The 18434-nt window shown below is 44.1% G+C and overlaps 1 long non-coding RNA gene across 2 annotated transcripts; it reads right to left on the minus strand.

The window, feature by feature from the left end:
- Positions 1 to 1892: 1892 nt before the first annotated feature.
- Positions 1893 to 16386, minus strand: LOC123607006. Of its 2 annotated transcripts, XR_006716601.1 has the most exons (5): positions 16275 to 16377; positions 8459 to 8687; positions 3172 to 3310; positions 2355 to 2547; positions 1893 to 2242 (listed from the first exon to the last, which is right to left on the minus strand). It is a non-coding gene; the product is annotated as an uncharacterized LOC123607006 (long non-coding RNA). The 2 variants fall into 2 exon arrangements; XR_006716602.1 differs by lacking the exon at positions 8459 to 8687 and having other exon boundaries at positions 16275 to 16386.
- Positions 16387 to 18434: the final 2048 nt, after the last annotated feature.

The following is an 18434-nucleotide window of genomic DNA, read 5'->3' on the forward strand; positions in this document are numbered from 1 at the left end:
GAAAAGGGGCAAATGAGGTAACACGGCATCTGCTCCATACGTGATCCAGCCAAGCCCAGGCCCCACTGCCAAGCAGGAAGCTGTGTGTAACATCACAAAAAGGAGTGACCCTTGTCTTGGTGAAGCCAACGGCAGACTGTCATCACAGACAAATTTACCTATCAGGGACCAGGTTCTCTGAACTCCCATCTCTCCACCCAGAGTCAGAGTCTAGAAGACACAGATGCCCCGTTCCTGTTGTGGCCCTGCCATGGGTCCCCGGCTGCTCTACTGTATGGCCTTTTGTCTCCTTGGGGCAGGTGAGTCCTGGTCAGAAAGGAAATCTTTGAGAAAGTGATCTCGTTCTCAGTTTTGTACCTTTATTTTACGGCAGCAATAACAGTCTCCTTGGCTCTGTCTCTGTATTTTCTTTCTCTCTCTGCAGGTCACACGGGTGCCAGGGTCATCCAGAGCCCAAGATACCAGGTTACCGGGATCGGAAAACAAGTGTCTCTGAGCTGTTCTCAGAATCTGAATCATGATGCCATGTACTGGTACCAACAGAAGCCGAACCAAGCCCCAAAGCTGCTGCTCTACTACTATGATACAAACCTTTACACCGAAAAAGACACCTCTGATAACTTCAAAGCCAACCGGGATAACTCTTCTTTCTGTTCCCTTGACATCCGCTTGGCTGGCTTCGAGGACACAGCAGTGTATCTCTGTGCCAGCAGCAAAGACACAGAGCTAGGGTGTTACCTCTCCCCTGATCATAAACCTCTCTGTTTCCCAGATCCAAGATCCTTCGACAGACCACCCTCCCACCCTACAACAATGGTAGGATGTGGGTTTATGGCTGTCACCATCTCACCTCTACATAGAAGTTGGGCAGAAACCTACAAAAACCACTGACAGTTATGCCAAGAGTGGAAAAGTGGTTACATTAACCCAACATACAGTTTGTGGTATTTTCCCAGGATCACCTTAGTTGCCTATTCTGTTCTCTTCAGTAGGTAAATAGGGACTTTTTTTTAGGTAGTTTTTTTTTTTTTTTTTTTTAGTATAAGTTGGAGGGGCACCTGGGCGACTCAGTCAGTTGAGCATCCAACTCTGAATTTCAGCTCAAGTCATGATCTCACTTCATGAGATTGAGCCCAGTGTCAGGCTCTGTGCTGACAGCTCAGAGCCTGCTTGGGATTTTCTCTCTTCCTCTCTCTCTGCCCCTCCCCTGCTTTCTCAGGCTCTTCCTCTCTTTCTCTCTCTCTCTCTCTCTCTCAAAATAAATAAGCTTAGAAAATAAATAATAAAATAAATAAATATAATTTGGAGACATAGAAATATGACAAGGGGCAGGACCAGGCAAGAGATGGCCTCACTGTCATGAATCCTTGCCCTAAGGGAAGAATGTGCCCTCAGAGGCATTGCTGCAATCTCACGGTTTTCTTATTGAGTAGGGAAAATTAGAACTGCTAAAAATTTGTGCCAGATTCAAAGATGAATGAATTGCCTAGGACATGAATTATTCACAATGCATTTAGCTATTTTGCATGATATAGATTTGCTTATGAACCACTTAAGTGGCACGTAGATCGGACACATATCAAAACCCAGCTGCTGTGCTTTAGAAGATATATTAAAATTACTAGATTTGCCCTATGTTTTTAATATTAATAAAAAATACCAAGTACTGCAGTTTGTTTGAAGCAAAAGGGATTTCTGGAACGCATTTGAACAGCTTTCTGAAAGCCAGTATGTATCTTATGGCCTTTAAGAGACTGAAGTATTCACGATAACCGATCGAAAAAATACATGTACCATCAGTGTAAGAAAGAACCAGCATCCGCCAGCTGTGAGATGCCCACTTCAGAGGATAGGACGAAGTCCTCGTTTTAATTCTGAAGAACACAAAGATATTCCTACCAAGCAGTGATTTATTACATCTCCTCATAGACTCATCAACAATGCCATATGCTTCCAACTCTGTAATCAAGAGGCCAAGAGGTACCACCCAGTACCTGATTTGATAACTAAATGAAATTCAGAGAATCTAACCACTGTCATCCGGGCCACCCACCGTCACTACAGTGTTCTGCTTTTCCTCTCTCTTTTGCTCACCACCATCCGTACTCTGTTCCTCACAAGTGTATCTCTATGCTTCTACCTACATTTCAAAACTTTCTTCTGTAAAATGAGATGTTGGGGTCAGATCTCTTTCTTCATTTGTGGCTCCATGATGAGGCTTAAGAAATTGATGCGTCTTGAGCTAAACAACAAAATAATCCAACCCAGGGGCAGGTTAGAGCTTCTTTAGGCAATGTAAATACCCAACGTCCTCTTGAATAAAGGGAGGCGAGGAATAAAGAGCAAAGACTCACCCCATTCCAGGCTCAGATAACAGCTGAGGCCTCGAGACTGAAGATGAAGTCCGGCTCCTGGTGACCATCTGATCCTCATACCCAGCCGGGGGAGGAGGAGGTGGAAGGGGGTGGGATTTGCTGTAGCGAAGCAGAGCAGCAGAGAATCCCCTTGTTCTCTAGCAGGTATGGTCGCCCAAAGTGCGAGGGCACACTTATGGAAGGAGAAAATGAAAATCTTTGGAGAATCTGATAGAAAAAAACGGAAAACATACACAAGGGAATGTTGGATGCTCTGGGAGTTTAAAGAGAGTTGGGGAGCAAGCATGAATGTTGTATTTTACTTTATTTTATTTTATTTTATTTTATCATTTCATTTCACTTCACTTCATTTCATTTCACTTCACTGTGGCCGGAACACCTAACATGAGATCTACCCTTTTAAAATCTTGTGTAATGTGGTGTGTGCATACAATGGTATGTTATTTAGCCTTAAAAGAGAACAAAATCCTGCCATACATGACCTTGAGGACATGATGCTGAGTGAACTAAGCCGGTCACAGAAGGACAGGCACTGGACAATCCCACTTATACAGGAAGGAGGGCTTTCTTTCTGGGCTCATGGCTCATCCCGGCCTCAGCCTTCTTTGATCTCTCCCACTTATGCTCAGGGCTTTCATTTCCCAACAGCCAAATGAGGACGTCTTGTAAGAGCAGAACCTTGTGAAGATCCAGTGCCATCAGATGGATTTACAGGCACCAACTGTTTCCTGGAACTGACAGTTCCTTCAGCACAGATGACTACTGACTGTGACCCCTATCGAGGCCCCACACCCACCTAAGAAAGAAGCATTATTTCAGGTCCTCCAAGAAGTAGATGCCAAGGCGGGTCAGTCATGCAGGAGACGTAGCGGAGAAAATGGGGCAAAAGATGGAGGAGGCTGGGAGGCCGTCAGGTCGCGGTGTGGATCTGACCCCTGGAAGGAGAGAGGGAAGGAAGAAGGAAAAGAGGAAGAAAAAGGGAGGGAAGAGGCAGGAAGTAAAGTAGGTCTTGGGCTACAGCACAATTCCAAGCAAATCTCAGCCAGGCTGGAGGGTCCTTAGGTCAAAGCAGAGCTACGCAGCTCTGTGACTTCCCTCCCGCCGTGGACAGAAACTCTGCATCAAGCCTCCAGAGCTGGGGCTAGGGACACTGGCCCACTTCTTCTGGAAGGACACCGCTGCGCTCTGAGGGGTCGCTGGGTGGGGTGGTAAGCCCTGGTCTTTTTGACTCGCATCTCCCACTGTGGAACACCCACGCTATGAGCAGGCCAGAATGAGGAATATTGGGGCCTAGCAGTCTTGGCCTGCTGTTTCTGGAATAGAGGGTCTGCCCCACGAGTGGGCGCCGGGTGGAGAAAGGGAGCCCAGACCCCTGAGCTGCAGTTGCTATGGAAAAGAGTTTCTGCATCATGGAGCTGGTGGGGATGAGAATTGCTGGCAGCCTATGCCTCCTCAGGAAAAGCTGCGGGAGCCCTGTGTCCTCGACCACATCCGCAGAGCATAGAGCGCCCATCACCCCGAGCTTAGGTTGATGCAGGAGGCAGAGAGGCTCAAATGCCACCGAGTCTCACTGGCCCCACTGAGATTTCAATTTTCTCCAAGAAGTGTTTCTTCATTCGCCGTATGCTCTTGGGACAATGTTCAGAGGCTTTAAATGGTTGTGGTTTTTTAAACTTTATTTATTTTTGAGAGAGAGACCACAACTGGGGGAGGAACAGAGAGGAAAGGAGGGAGAGAGAGAATCCCAAGCAGGCTCCGCGCTGTCAGCACAGAGCCTGAGGCAGAGCTCGAACTCACGAACTGTGGGATCATGGCCTGAGCCGCAATCAAGAGTCAGACACTTAACCAACCGAGCCACCCAGGTGCCCTTTAAATCATTGTTTCTAACTTTTCAGAAGTTAGGTTTGTTTGTTTGTTTTCCTCTGGGAAGAGGGTATTCAAATCTCGTGCTGCCATTCCAGAAGCGCATCTCACCCCCAGTAAAACTGTACGTGAACAGGTGGCCAGCCCTGGGCTGTCAGTTACCACCTCTTGCCCTAACCAAATTTTGTCCTACTGCAAAAGCATGGCCACTCTGGGGATGCCGGTGACTCATTTCTGGGGTTCGTCTCTGGTGCTTCTTAAAGTTTCATCTCACACAGACACGGGTTCCTGTTAGGACGAAACTTCATTACGATCCCTCTGAACATTTCCGGGGTTCTTTGGGTATCTTCCCCCTCCCTGGTAGTCCTCCTCGTGAGTTCCACTTGCTGTGTGGCCTCTAACATTCAACCTCTGTCTCCTCAACTCAGCAAATTTGCCATGCTCAGTGTCTCCCCCTCGCCATCTGCGGACATCGCCTTATTCTTTCTTGCTTTAGAAAAATCCCAGTCCTGAGCTGCCTGTTTTCCAGCGACCGAGTACAGTTCTTTCATCTACTCCACTTTGTGCCTTCACTTGTACAGAGCAGCACACCCGACACGATTGGGTTCTGTGAAGTGATCACGTCACAGAGTAGCTGGTAACGTGGGGGAGGCAAAGCCTCAGAGGAAGCCACCTGCCTCTCTTTGGTCCTGATGCGGCCATGTGCCTCATATTCACCTGCCTGTGGTCCTTTGTCCCCTGAGCGCAGGTAAGCCCCTTCTCTGAACTCCTCAGCCCCCCACCCCCCAGCTCTCAGCCTTTGGTTCCTGTCACCGGACTCCCTCCGGGGCTAAGCCTCCAACTTCAGTCTGCTTGCTTCACAGGTCCCCTCGATGCAGAAGTCACCCAGACTCCAGGACACCTGGTCAAAGGAAAAGGACATAGAGCAACGATGTACTGTGTCCCGATAAAAGGACACAGTTACATTTTCTGGTATCAGCAGATCCCGGCAAAAGAGTTCAAGTTCTTGATTTCTTTCCAGAATGAAATCGATAAAACGGGGATGCACAAGGAGGGATTTTCAGCTAGGTGTCCCCGAAACTCACCCTCTCGTCTAGAGATCCAGACTACGGAGCTGCAGGATTCAGCCATGTATCTGTGCTAGCAGTGAATCCGCAGTGTTAAATATTAGCTAATCTTAATACACAAACATCCTGGGCCCAGCTAAGGAAGCAGCTGGCATATTAGGGTAGAAGGAAATAACAGAATCTAACTAGAGCTAGCTTCAGCCAAACGGGTATTTATCACAAGGCTACATGTATATCCTATAGAACCCAAAACAAGAGCACAGCAATTTCTCAGGAACAAACTGGAATGAAATCTTTGGGACCCTGACATGGCTGATTCGACAACTCTTATTTCTTTTTCCACCTTGTTGGCCCCATTGTTCTCCCCATTAGTAGAAATTGTCGTTTCCAGTTTTTTGATCTCATAGAGCAAAAGACTATAGATTAAGATGTTGGTCTTCCAGGCACGTTGGGAAGGACCAACTTGACTTTCTCTCTTGTAAGACCACAAAGCCTAAAAACAGAAAACAAACTGATCCTGTTTTAGTTAAGAACATGCTCTTGGAAAATTCAACATTAGCCGAGGGGGTCAGTTGGAACAACATGGCAGCTGGAGGCCTATCACTCTGGCCTTATGGATCAAAGATTTCAAAGACAGGAATTCTCCAGTTAGGGGCAGGACACCCAATGGGTGTCCATCACAGAAAAGTAGTGCCAGAAACAGAGAACCTAGGAAAGAAGAAGGAATGTGAAAGGGGATCAAGATCCTTAGTTGGTCAGACCAAATGAAGACTCTGGTTAATTTGTTTTTAAGGAGTTAAATCCAGGTAATACAAAAAGCACATTAATTTTCAGGATGACAATTCAAACCTAAGTCACTAATTAGTAGGAGCTAATTCTGTGGAGCTGAGGGAGGGGACAGATTAACCTCAGCGGGAAAACACCTGATGTGCAGACAATTCAAAATTGATGTGCAGACAATTGAAAATCCCCAGTTATGTGATCCAAATTGTACTGAGGGACGATGCATTCAACACCAATGGGAGTAAAGGAGATATTATGGCGTCAACTGTACCTTGTAAGGTCATTGCAGGTACATAGAACAGACATAGAATTCAAAATACCTCTGTTAAAATTTGATGATCCATCCTGTTTATAAAATTGTTCATTTCCCCACCACCTACCACTCAGCTTTAGAGAAGTTTATATATTCTCTCTAGTCACGTCTGTTCTTATTTCAGTATAAGCTGAACCTGGTTTTCTTACCCCCAGAAGTCCAAATTTACTTCATCTCTCAAACAAACATCATTCTGACCCTTTGAAACAGAAGCTCTCAACTTCCTGGTGTATCCAATGTTATGGCTTCTAATTTCAGGTTCTCTTTCCAGCACTCAAACGTGAGTCCTCCTTAGTGTCCATTTCTGTTCCTCTCCAAGTAACAACACGCAATCCATCACCCACACCTTTGCTTTCATCACAGAGGAATCATTGCTTCGGGGGCCTCCTTTCATGGAATGGTCCCATTCTTATGAAACTATTCTCCTAAGTATTAAAACTATAAACTTGCTGGATCAAAGGCTTATTTTCATTCCTCTGCCTACTTGATCTTTTTGAAGCATTTGACAATATTGACTGTCCCCTAAACCCTGGAAACTTCTCTTCCCTTGACGTCACTCACCTCACTTTCAATTAGGTCTCAATTTCCCACCTCTTCTTTTTTGTAAATGGAGTTTCCAGAACTGAAGTCTATCCATTAGTTATTCCTAGTCCTAGGAAAATTCTTGTTCTATTTAAGTTTTAACATTCTAATCTAACTCATTAAGAGGTTTTCTCTTTTGTTAGTTTGGGATATTCAAAATCTCTACTCAGAAGGGATTGAAACTGTTGTCTGAAACAACTTCTTTCTTCGGTATCACCCGAGGGACAGGTTACACAGGTATATTCTAGGACAGGATCAGAATTTGAGTCAAAATTTCCAGAAGTGGGTTATGGGAATACATTTCATCTCATCAAGCCCCTGGTGGGGTTTTGAGAACTTCTGCCCATCTTTATAAGATTGGTAAAATAGCAACTCTAGCACGGTGCTCCATCATTTTCTTTTGTTCTTGCTATTCTTACTCTCTTCTCCCCTTTTCCTCTTCCTCTTGTGCCTTCCTTGAACTTCTCTTTTCCTAAGAATGTTCAAGTGGGTTTGGAGCCTGTTTACATCATCCATGTACCAAAATAAACATGAGGTCATACGTTTGGACCAATGATCCCCTCTGTGGAAGGTGCCCTGAGACTGTGGGTGTTCCCAGGGACTGTGATGTCATGGCTAGATTCTACCTTGTGGGGCTAAGGGAACCCAAAACTCCCATTCCTCTCTGCTGCTGTGCATCAGAAACCATTGCTGGGGAAGCTTGTCCTGCCAGTGATCTTGCCTTGGACACCTGGGGGCAAGTGAGCTTGGGAGTATGTGGGAATTTGTGTAGAAGATGTTTTCCCAGGCCCACTCTCTATGGCTTCCGTCTTCTCCGACAGGACACACAGACCCTGCAGTCAGCCAGATCCCCAGCCACAGGATCACAAAGACCGACAGAAGGGAATCTGAGATGTGATCCAATTTCTGGTCATATACTTGTTTACTGGTGCCCACAGACTCTGAAGCAAGAGATGGAATTTCTGATTTCCTTCCGATACTAAAACACTGCAGCTGAGTTGGGATGCCCAAGGAACGACTTTCGGTTGAAAGACCCAATGAGACATATTCCACCCTAAGACCCATCTTGCCGCAGAGCGGGGGGACTCAGCTGTGATCGCCATGCTGGTGGCATTGGAGTAGTGCAGGTAAACCAGTTCTGTCCAGCGTGCAAACTCACTGGCTCTTCTCCTCTCCCCTGAGCTCTAGGGAGGCATTTGAAAAGGCCACTTCTCAGTCTTGTGCTTCAGAAGAAAGAAAGAGGCAGGTGGATAGTTGTGGCTCCACGTGCAAGCGAGAGAGGGCAAGGCTACAAATTAGCTCTTAAATTATCACAGTGGGCATGCCATGCTTCAGGACATGGGCTTCGGAAATGCCTAAAAAGAACACAGAATTGGGTAGTCTGTGGATCTCAAGTTCAGAATAAAGCCCCCATTCCCTCCCCCAAACTATTTTGAACTACAGAAACTGGATATTTGAAGTTGATATTAACTTACCAAAACTCTAAGAAATTACCACTGATTTTATCTCAAACGCGACCCCTCTGAAGACTCTTTCCCTCTACAGACATGAATGACTTCCTTGTTTGTGGAACAACAGAATGTTGACCGCTAGAGATTTATTCTCCTCCTTTTGTCACAGATCTGCCTCCCCCACAAGACTGACTGTCTCTCCAGGGCAGTGATTCAACGGGGAATAACGTGAGGGAACAGCAACCACAAACCTCTAGAAAGGAAGGAAACAGGAGAAACACTGATTAGTAATCCCCATTCAGAGACTCTTCAGGAAATTCAAGTCTCAAATCCAGGGGATCATGGAGTTTGACTCTGTGATTTCATACACTCAGTGGGTCCCTTCTCTCTCGGAGATCTTGGATCCACAGACAGTGGAATGAGAGTCAGGATACCTGCTTCCTAATCCAAACTCTGGCTTTTTTTTTTTTTTAAACTGTAAGGTGTTGGCAAGTGCCCTCTTAGCTCTATGATTCAGTTTTCTCCTCTTTAAAATTAGAAACTCGCACCGTTTGCTCTCCAAGATTTGACATGAGTATGACTCAGGATATATCTCCACGTTTCTCACACGTGTGACCACCGGGGATGTCGCTACCATCTGGCAATAACTGAGGAAACTGTAAATGTAGCTAACACAGATCCAGGGAAGATCTGGTTGGAAGGGGCATTCTAGATCATCCCTGTATGCCCAGCATTGATGTGGTCTTGAAATGAGGTCATGACAAAAAAATGGTCGATTATTTCCTCCCATCCCCCCTACTGCTGCCAGATGACAATAAAGGCGAGCGTCAGAGAGTTGACCATGTAGAGCAGTCAAGCGCTCTGGGCTCCCAAGACAGTCCTGGTTCAGGCTTGCTGTTCTGGCAAAATTATTAATAGCATGCTCTTTCACATATTAACGGGTCCCGGTTCAGACAGTAAACTAAGAAAGCTACTGTTGATGATGACACAAACCATAAAATCTCTGTGCTAAAAGAGATGTTTAATAAAATTGTTTATTACTATTGTAGTGAATTTTGTTATAGAAAATGTTATTCAGACTTATGGCTCAAACTATGAGGCAGACTTCACTCAGGGGGACTGCCGCAACGGGGAACTGTGGTAGGGGAGACGTATGGGTCTCAACTCCAACTCCAAGCAGGAAAAGTGAGTTTATAGCCAAGAAGCAGGGAGGGGGAGTGGAACTGGATGGAGAATTACGAAAGGAGACGTCAGGGTAAGGGAGGATTCTGGCTAGACTGTCCTAGCAAAACTCTTGCTGAAGGCCCTCCAGGATGATCAGAAATCATCTGGGGGATAGTTGTCGGGGATAGGAATTTGGTCTTACATCAAGAGCACTCAGATATTGAAGGTATGCTGGCTAACCACCTTAGCATGATTCTGACTAAAATTAGACTCTTGAGGACTGCCCAAGAATGGGACCAAACAGAAAAAGGGGAGAATGGGCTCTTGAGATACAGAATGGACAGAATTTTAACTCTTATCCATTATAAGAGATGAAGGAGACTAAAAATAACAGAGTAAGAATAAAAAGATGGTCAACAAATCTAGAAATCAAAGATGAAAGAGAATGTTCAATAAAAGGTCATTTTGAAATAAGAAACATTTGAAGCATCCACATGAATATCCTTAAAACTAAAAGAAACTCCTTTTCTCTCTTTCCATGGCCAGTGGCCTTGCCCAATACCACCTCACACTTCAAGGCTTACACATACACATTCTAATGCACATACATACCCATGCCTACGAAGACATCCACGTAGAGGTACACGTCGGCTTTTCCTCCCCAGCAGAGGGCACTACCAGATTTAAAAAGCAGTCTAATCAGCTTTATTTTCATTAACAATTTTGTCTTATTACCCCATTTAACTAACTTGTTATCTCCAACAAGAATACTGTTCTGGAGAAGTAAAAGCTAATCCATATTTCCACTTTTACTATTAAGGGACATATAATTGCCAATTAGAGTTTCTCAGGGAGCCAATGCATCAAAATAAGAAAATATCTAAGCCTAAATTTAACAAAAGAAATCAAAAAGTTGTACACTGAAAAGTGCAAAACATTGCTTGAAAGAAATTAAAGACCCAAATAAATGGAAAGATATACCATGATCATTGATTGAAAGACTTAATACTTTTCGGATGGCAAAATTTGCCAGCTGATCTACAGATTCAACTAAATCCCTATCAAGTTCCAGAATTCCAGCTATCTTTCCTCCCCCAGAAATTGACAAGTAAATGCTAAAATTCAGATGAAAGTCTAAGGTACCAAAATTAGCCAAAGCATTTTTAAAAAGAAGAAAAGTGTTAGATAATTCATACTTGCCTATTTTTTTTTAACTTTTTAATGTTTTTTTTTTTAATTTATTTTTGAGAGAGACAGTGACAGAATGAGAGTGGTTAGGGGCAGAGAGAGAGGGAGACACAGAATCCGAAGCAGGCTCCAGGCCCTGAGCTGTCAGCACAGAGCCCGATGCGGGGCTCAAACTCACGAGCTGTGAGATCGTGACCCGAGCTGCCGTCGGACACTCAACCGACTGAGACACCCAGGCATCCCAGTACTTGCCTGTTTCAAAACTTACTATGAAACTACAGAAATCAATACAGTGTTGTATTGGAAGAGAATACACATTGATCAGTGAAACAGAATCAATAGTCCTCAAATAAAGCCACAACTTTATGGGGAATTGATTTTAGATAGGAGTGCCAAAACCATTGAATTGAGAAAAAATAGTCTTTTTAACAAATGGTGCTGAGGAAACTGGATGTCCATGTGCAAAAGAATGAATTTGTATGACTTCCTCATACCACATATAAAAATTAAGTCAACATTGATCAAAGACCTAAATGTAAGAGCTAAAAGTATAAAATTCTTGGAAGAAAACACAAGTGTAAATCTTCCTGACCATGGGATAGGTGATGATTTCTTAAATATGACACCAAAACACAGGCAACCAAGATTAATTGGACTTCTTCAAACTTAAAAAATATTTAAGCTTCAGGGCACCTGAGTAGCTCAGTCGGTTAAGCGTCTGACTTCAGCTCAGGTCATGATCTCGTGGTTCATGGGTTCGAGCCCCACATTGGGCTCTGTACTAACAGTTCAGAGCCTGGAACCTGCTTCAGATTCTGGGTCTCCCTCTATCTCTGCCCCTCCCCCACTTGTGCTGTCTCTCTCTCTCTCTCTCTCTCAAAAACAAATATACATCAAAAAATTTGGGCTTCAAAGAACACTCTCAAGAAAGCTTAAGTCACCCCCCAAAACAAGATAAATATTTGCAAATCATATACCTTGCAAGGGACTTGCATCCAGAAAACCTTGAAAATTGTATATTCTGGATACAAGTCCCTTATTTGGGTATTATTCATAATCACCAAAAAATGGAAACAATTTGAATGTTCATCAATTGGTCAATTAACAAAATGTGGTGTATGCATACAATGGAACATTATTCGATCATAAAAAGGAATGGAGTTCTGATACATGCTGTAACATAGACGAACCTTGAAAAAAAATGCTATGTGAAAGAAGCTAAGCACAAAAAGGCGCAAAATATATGATTCCATTTATATAAAAGTCCAGAAGAGGTAAACCTCAGAGACAAAAAGTAGACTAACAGTTACCATGGGCTGCAGAAAGGAGTGAATGCACAGTGACTTCTAATTGGTACAGGGTTTCTTTGGGGATGATGACAGTGTTCCAGAATCATATGGCATTATTGTTTGCACCAGTTAATAAACACTAAAAGCCATTGAATTTTGCATTTTGAAATGGTCAATTTTACGGTACATGAATTACTATCTCAATTTAAAAAAAGATCTGGAAGCTGAACTTAAAAAGATTCAAATATTGTAAGTTGAATGTCAGGGGGAAAAGCATATTTTCAAGAGATACCCTCGTGAATAGAGGAGCGTGTTGTATAATTTGCATTGTGTACCAACTTGTTTGATGAATTTGTGAATCCTCTAAAATTATAAAACATTTTATAAACTTCTCAGTAAATGCACTCTTTAAGTGGCCAAAGAAATTAACTGACTATGAGGTACATAAATAATATAGATGAGTCTCAAATAATTACAGTGTTGGAAATAAGCCAGACACAAACAAAAGCATACTATTTTATTCCATTTATATGAACAACTAGAAAATGCAAGCAAATCTATGTTGACAGAAAGCAGATCGGTGGTTGCCTAAGGATGGGACAGGTGTGGGAAGGATTGGGAGGGAAGGATTAAAATGTGATAGAAAGAAACTTTTTGGGGTGATGGATATGTTCACTATCCTGATTGTGGTGATAGTCCCCTGTTATCATACATACATCAAAACTTTTTAAATGTGTGCAGTTGATTTGTATGTCAATTATACCTCAATAAAGCTGTTTTTAATTGGGTTATAATTGACATAAAACATTATGTAAGCTTAAGATGTACAGTATATTGATTGGATACATTTATATATCATAGCATGATTATCACCATTGTGCTCCTTAACACCTCTATCACGTCACCTAATTACTATTTCTTTTTGTGGTGAACACAATTAAGATCCAGCGTCTTAGCCACTTTGAAGTTTATAATAGTAATAACAGGAAAGGGAATCGACGAAGTGTCTAAGCCAATAATTTACCTGCTTGGAGACAGATGAGTGAACTTAAATGGCATTTTCTATTCTGCATTAATTTTTGCTACTGACCTGTCTGTAGTTTAGCCAATTTTTACCCTCTGAAGAAGTGCTCTCTCATTTGAAGGCAGGGACACATTATGAGGGCTTTAAATTGGAGGAAATGAGGCTTTAGCCCCTGGGATGAATTTTTAGCCTTTGCATGCTCCACGGGGAGGGAAGAGACCTACAGTTTTGCCAGAAGAGCCAAGTTTGAAGGTCTGGAAGTTTGACCAGGTAAGTTCCAGGCGCCAAAGACGATTACATACACTGTAGCGGTCGTCCTGCAGCCTCCAGAGCTGCTGAGCTGGGTGTTGGCCCTGCCATCGTCGACCATAGTCTCACCATGACTCTTCGGGACACCAGGACCACTGCATTGTAACTCCTCACATCCCAACACACAATTTATTGCTTGCATTCATTGGCTCTCATTATGATGACTGATTGGTAGGGAAGACCAAAGGGGAAAGGTTTGGTCTGGAACATGCAGTAATGAACAGGAGACTCAACACGTCTCCAAAGGCAAGGGGGAAAAAAGCAAAACATGAACTATGGGGACCTCATCAAGATAAAATCTTCTGCCCTGCAAAGGAAACAATCAACAAAAGTAAAAGGCAACCGACGGAATGGGAGAAGATATTTGCAAATGACGTATCAGATAAAGGGTTAGTATCCAAAATCTATAAAAAACTCACCAAATTCAACACCCAAAAAACAAATAATCCAGTGGCAGAATGGGCAGAAGAGATGAATAGACACTTTTCCAAAGGAGACATCCAGAGGGCCAACAGACACGTGAAAAGATGCTCAACATCACTCATCATCAGCGAAATGCAAATCAAAACCACATTGAGATACCACCTCACATCAGTCAGAGTGGCTAAAATTAACAACTCAGGAAATAACAGATGTTGGTGAGGATGTGGAGGATTGGGAACCCTCTTGCACTGTTGGTGGGAATGCAAACTGGGGCAGCTGCTCTGGAAAACAGTGTGGAGGTTCCTCAAAAAATTAAAAATAGAATTACCCTACAACCCAGCAATAGCACTACTAGGAATTTATCCAAAGGATACAGGAGTGCTGATGCATAGGGGCACTTGTACCCCAATGTTTATAGCAGTACTTTCAACAACAGCCAAATTATGGAAAGAGCCTAAATGTCCAACAACTGGTGAATGGATAAAGAATACGTGGTTTATCAATTTGACAATAAATTTCATATCCAAAAAAGGCATAAATACAAAAAAAAGAATATGTGGTTATATATACAATGGAATACTATTTGGCAATGAGAAAGAATGAAATCCTGCCATTTGCAGCAAAGTGGATGGAACTGGATGGTATTATTCTAAGTGAAATAAGTCAGTCAGAGAAAGACAGATATCATAGGTTTTCACTCATATGTAGAACTTGAGAAACTTAACAGAAGACCATGGGGGAGGGGAAAGAGAAAAAGTAGTTTCAAACAGAGAGGGAGGCAAACCATACGAGACTCTTAAATACAGAGAACAAACTGAGGGTTGATGGGGGGTGGGGGAGAGGGGAAAGTGGGTGATGGGCAATGAGGAAGGCACTTGTTGGGATGAGCACCGGGTGTTGCATGTAAGCAATGAATCATGGGAATCTACCCCCGAAGCCAAGAGCACACTGTATACACTGTATGTTAGCTAACTTGACAATAAATTATATTAAAAAAAAGGGGGGGGGAATGGTAAGTCACCTGCTCCTTATCTAACCCCTTCTACTGGGTTTGAGCCAAGAGAGAGGGAAGACTGGTAACTAGCAGCTGACGGAACCGTTCACAAGTTCCTTGGTGAGATTCTGCACACAGGCAGAGCTTCCTTTGAGCCCTAAGTAACAAGGACACCTCATCGATGAGGAGGAGACAACTCATTCCCCCACATCTGTGTCAACTCCACCACTGCCCTAGCTGACTGAGGATAAGTGTCTAACAGCACCCAGGAAGAGACCCTTCAGACTGGGCGTGGGTGTTTAGTGTGGGGCATTTTCATCAACAGCATTAGTGAACAACAGGAGTATCTCCAAGAAAAATCACTGAGGTGCTTCTAAGTGGTGATGGCAGCTGTATTTTGATTCAAGTGTATATTTTGGGAAGCCTACTAACTACTTACCAAAATAATGGAGACCCTTTGAGGGAGGACTTGGGACCCTGCTGTCAATAAGAGAAGGTCATAAACCACTGTGATTTGGACACTAAACATTAAGATGATCTTATTCATTACTCAAAGCCTGGAGTATCTTAGGTGTACAGATTTTATCTCCCAGGGAGCCTGTACATTCTGATAGGGTGGACTGTGCCTTACTCTTCCTTTCACTATGCCTAGAACAAAGAAGGTTTTCACATAATTTTTATTTAACCCTGCAGGTTAGGAAAGAAGGACAGAAGAATGGAAGGAAGGAAGACCCCTCAAAAACAGGCATCACATCCACAATTAAGGAGAATAATGCAGATAGATAAATAGGATCGGGGGACACAAGGTCAGAGGGAGAGCTTATAGTTTTCCTAATGGCTCTTCTTTGGTTGCTTACATCAAAAATTCAGGCAGAATAACAAAAGATGAGAAAAGTGAGTGGAGCACCTGGGTGGCTCCGTCCGTTAAGCGTCTGGCTCTTGATTATGGCTCAGGTCATGATCTCATGGTTTGTGAGATCGAGCCCCGCATCGGGCTGTACACTGACAGCATGGAGCCTGCTTGGGATTCTTTCTCTCCCTCTCTCTCTGCCTGTCCCCCTACTCACACACTCTCTCAAAATAAATAAACAAACATTTTTTTGAAAAAGAAAAAGAAAACTGAGTTATAAACCATAAAATAAGGTTCCCTGAAGATGTTTGTAACCATTGCTTAGCTGAGGGGGAGGAAGAAAGAAGGAACCAGAATCAAATCGTTTCCTGCCTCTAATTTTTTCCCAGCAACCCTGGCTTCCACTTCCGTGTTTCTCAACGTGTGTAACTAGACATCATACCTAGTCACCGCCTCTACTCAACAACAGAAAATGAAGGGATGATATGAGCCAATGAAAGAAAATAAAGGAACTAAAGATAAGAAGTAGAGAGGGGAGTGGTAAAAATGTTTCCGAACGCCAGGGGACCAATCACGAAGGTGTTTATCACTCCACATACCTGAGTAACGCTGTCCCCGTAGTAACACATACCAGGCCAGGATGTGTTTACAGTAAAGAAAAAAAGATGTCTCATTCAAGTGATGTACAAGATTAGGTCCAGAGACAACAGGCTCCCCGGAAATGGTGACTTCACAGGAAGACCCGCCTCAGACGAGGGGGCTTTGAAGTCTAACTCCCTGGGCTAATACAGTGAGCATCCCTCCTGGGCCATGCCTGTGGGTCTTCTTCATGCCATCTCTGCCATGCACACCAGACTCCTCTGCTGGGTAGTTTTCTGGCTCCTGCGGGCAGGTGAGCTCTGGGCTAACGGATCAGCATCACTGGGCTTTGTCTGTGGCTCTCTGTGTCTCAAATAGGCCCTGGACCTTCATGTTGCCCAAAGATTTTCTGAAAGATTTTCCGATTTTTTTGACATCTAAATGAAAACAAATAATTGCATCATGGCACGAAAAGCAAAATTCATGTGAGTTTTCACTCGAACATGGGATACTTAAAAGATATTCGCACTCGCCTTGGGTTGCTGTGTGGCCACGCACGCACTTCCTCCGCCATTATGACCCTGTCTCATGTAATCTCTTTTCCTCTGAGGTCCCATGAATGCTGGCGTCACCCAGAACCCAGAACACCTGGTCAGAGGGACAGGACAAGAAGCAACGCTGAGATGCAGCCCAGAGAAAGAACACAATTACGTTTACTGGTATCAGCAGCTCCCGGGAGAAGGTCTGAAATTCATGGTTTACCTCGGGAAGGAAAATATCCTAGATGACTCCGGAATGCCGACAAAACGCTTTTCTGCTGAATTTCCCAAAGAGGGACCCAGCGTCTTAAAGATCCGGCTGGCAGAGTTGGGAGACTCTGCAGTGTACTTCTGTGCCAGCTCCTTACCCACATCGATGCAGAGTCCCATCCTGTCAATGCAGGAACACCCTCCAGGCCCCGCCCCAGAAACAGCCACGGGCTGGGGAAGGGAAGGGCACGTGTAGTTGGATTAATGAACATTTTCGCTAGAAAGCATTTTGTAGGGCGAGCATGGAAATAGGGGATGGTGGTGGAAGTCTCACGAGACATCCCAGCCCATGCTCAGGAACTAAGACTGTCACCAGCAAAAGGTAAAGATTTTTAAAACCGGACATGATTTTTCAGGTTAGATATTTAGGGAGCAAAAGTTCTCTTTTCTTCACTTTATACTCTATTTTGAGTTCTCTATTGCAAGCTTTAAATAGAGAATTTCATTTAATCATCTAAGACAATCAGACAAAGGAAATATTTTTGTCTTCTGCAACATGAGCAAAAAGCAAATGCGGTTTCACGAGTTCATTTTTCTTCGCAAGCTCAAAAGAGAGAGGAAAGATACAAACCCAGGTTGTCTGGCTCAGGGTGCAGTGAGCCAATCGGAGAGAGACTCTGGCCCGCACCCTTGGCCCTGCCCGCCCACTCAGGCAGGCTGAACACAGTTTGGGGAGGGAGGTCCCAGGGGGTGCAAATGCTTCAGGTCCCCTGTCTGTCTCCTCATCTGCAAAGTTAGAGACCCCGTCCAGAATACCCCTGGGATCCTTTCCAATTATCCATTCCAGCCTTCTGACAACTTCTGCATTTTAAGCCAGGGGGATCCCCAGAGCTAAGTTTCTATCGTCATTTGTCTTCCAACAGGTGCTTAGCACTCCAGGGAGCCCCCTCTCCCATCATGGGTCACCAGGTGATCTGCTGTGTGGCTCTTTGTCTCCTCGGAGCAGGTGAGTCCTGGGGTCAGGGAGCAAATTCCTGTCCCAAAGGTGCTAAGCTCCAGATCTAAGTCTTTCTACCCATGACAGCAGCATCAGGCACCCTCCTGGGCTGTGTTTCTAGAGCCTCTCTTTCTTCTATAGGCACAGCAGATGGCAGAATCACTCAGACCCCAAAATGCCTGATCAGAGAGGAAGGACAAGGCGTGACTCTGGAATGTGAACAGGATTTTGATCACGACTCCATGTACTGGTACCGACAGGACCCAGGGCAAGGGCTGAGACTGCTTTACCGCTCACAAGTAGTAACTGATGTTCAGAAAGGAGACATACCTGAAGGCTACAGTGTCTCTCGAGGCAAGAAGCCATTCTTTCCTCTCACTGTGACATCGACGAAAAAGAACCAGACAGCTCTGTGTCTCTGTGCCAGCACTAGA

The sequence above is a fragment of the Leopardus geoffroyi genome, chromosome A2 (genome assembly GCF_018350155.1).
Source record: "Leopardus geoffroyi isolate Oge1 chromosome A2, O.geoffroyi_Oge1_pat1.0, whole genome shotgun sequence".
Classification (NCBI taxonomy): domain Eukaryota; kingdom Metazoa; phylum Chordata; class Mammalia; order Carnivora; family Felidae; genus Leopardus; species Leopardus geoffroyi.